The following is a 2,334-nucleotide window of genomic DNA, read 5'->3' as shown; positions in this document are numbered from 1 at the left end:
ATATTTTCAGATCAAGAGACTACAGGCGAAAATCGTAATACAAAGTACAAACCAAAACTCTCTGCCATTTATATGAAAGAAAATAATATTTTTTCTGCAAAACACAATTTGCGGAGTGGAAAGAAGCAGACAATTCCAAAACCGAGTAAAAAGCCGGAGAAGAAATACAATTGCGAAAGGTGTGCTCGAACCTATAAACTGAAACATCATTTGATTTGTCACCAAAAATTTGAATGCGACGTCATGCCACAATTCAGTTGTAAATTCTGCGGTAAACAATTTAAACGGAAATATAACTTGAATCGGCACCTGTTTGTTGTGCATCTTAAAAGAAACTTAAAAACATCGCAAGCGAGGTTTAATTGCGACAAATGTTCTCGAAGTTACATTTGGCCGAACGACTTATGTCGACATAAACGTGAAGAACATGCAGCAGTCAAGCCAGAATTTTTTTGCGATTGTTGCGAATATAAAACGAATCGGAAGGCAAATTTGTTAAAACACATTAATTCACGCCACTCACAGAAATCAAAATTAATGCACAAATGCGACAAATGTTCACGAAGTTACACTTGGGAAAATGCTTTAATTCGACATAAACGTTTGGAACATGCAGCAGTAAAACCACAGTTTACTTGCGATTGTTGCGAATATATAACAAATCAAAAGGCAAACTTGTCAAAACACTTTAAACAAAAACATCTCAATAATTAATAGTTAATGCGCAAGTGAAATTTCTATTCTTAAGAAATTTTTGATACTAATTCTAAAAACTCTTGTATGCATCAGGATAGACTTTCTAATATTTCGAGCAGGTATATTTACTCTACCACGATAGCGAAACCAATTACTTTTCTCTAGTGAATATTTTGTTATTTTACATTTTGTTTATTCGGAAAATTATAAAGATGAGAAGGTAGGTATAGATTGAGGAACATTTTCGTTTTGATTTGCTAACAAATGTTATTGATACTACACGAGAAAGATTTGACACGTTCAATACATTTTGATAATATAAGTTAAGAAATGTTTTTTTCAGCTCAATATTTCTTGATCGATTTCAGCTCAATATAATTTGATCGGGATTTATTCAAATAGAATTTAGACTTTGTACTAAGTGTTGTACTATTAAACCAGTAGATTTATAACATCCTACGTGTGTACTAAGTTTATTAAAATATATATCCGCTACAGTGTGAAAACAAGAAGTCTTATGGAACAATATTAATGATTAGAAATTGAAATTCTCGCAAATTTTGTATTCTTACTGTATCCAATAAATAAGGTACAATAAAAATGATGCAACTGTTTTTTTGTTGTTTTTTTGTTAGCGCCGAGTTAATTCTAATCAAGCATCTGTATAATTTTTAACAAAGCTTCTTACACCATTATTACTTGAATGGACGAGCATATTTTGTGCTGATTTGTAAAATGTTGTTCCAGAAAAAAAAGTTTACTGTTAAAAAAATACCGATTCCAAAACTTATAAAGATGGAAGACTCAATTGAGTAGTCTTAACGCAAATGCCCAAAGGGGTTCTGAAAAAAACATGTTAAAGAATTCATTTACGAACTTACATATGTGACAAAAAGCCACGATTGATAATTTTTCATAAACGCAAGGGATGTACATTTAAAAATACTTAACTTTTAGTACTAACGTTAGATACGATATTTTCCTTACTAGAACATTAATATTTTTATATTACTATATACTCCTATATTTTGAAACTTTCAAGGAATGCTCGTGAATATTCTTCAAACTCCACTCTACCTAGTATTTATTTTACCCAAAATCATATGACGTCATCACTTTTTTTATATTATTTTAATTCTACCGAAATACATACTATTTTGCATCATTTTTTAAAACTGAAGTGCCACATGCTATGAAAATTTTTTCTTACGAGTTTTCGTATTGGACTCTTTTTATTCATGCGAAAAACTATTTTACATAATCGCTAATTAACATTATGTCTTATGATCAAATAGCTATTTTTCATTATTTTTATTATTTGGAATTATCATTATACAGAACTTTTATATTATAGAACCACTATTTTACCTAACGCGTCATCCATAAATGACGTCACCCTCTTATAGGGAAGGGAGATTTAGGGGGTGAAATGAAAAAATGGGTAGACGTAATTTATGGACGACGCCTAGTATTCATTGGAAATTATTTTTCCTATAATTTCTCCTAAAAGTACAAAAAGGAGAGAATTTAAGACCTGGGCTTGGCATTTGATCCAAAATTGGTTCAGTTTCTTAGGTTACGTACACATGAACTTGAATAGATTGCAAAGATATTGACTAATATATCATTTGATTCTGC

The sequence above is a fragment of the Belonocnema kinseyi genome, chromosome 2, assembly GCF_010883055.1.
Source record: "Belonocnema kinseyi isolate 2016_QV_RU_SX_M_011 chromosome 2, B_treatae_v1, whole genome shotgun sequence".
Classification (NCBI taxonomy): Eukaryota; Metazoa; Arthropoda; class Insecta; order Hymenoptera; family Cynipidae; genus Belonocnema; species Belonocnema kinseyi.
The sequence above is the reverse complement of the archived record's forward strand: the minus strand, read 5'-3'. Positions refer to the sequence as shown.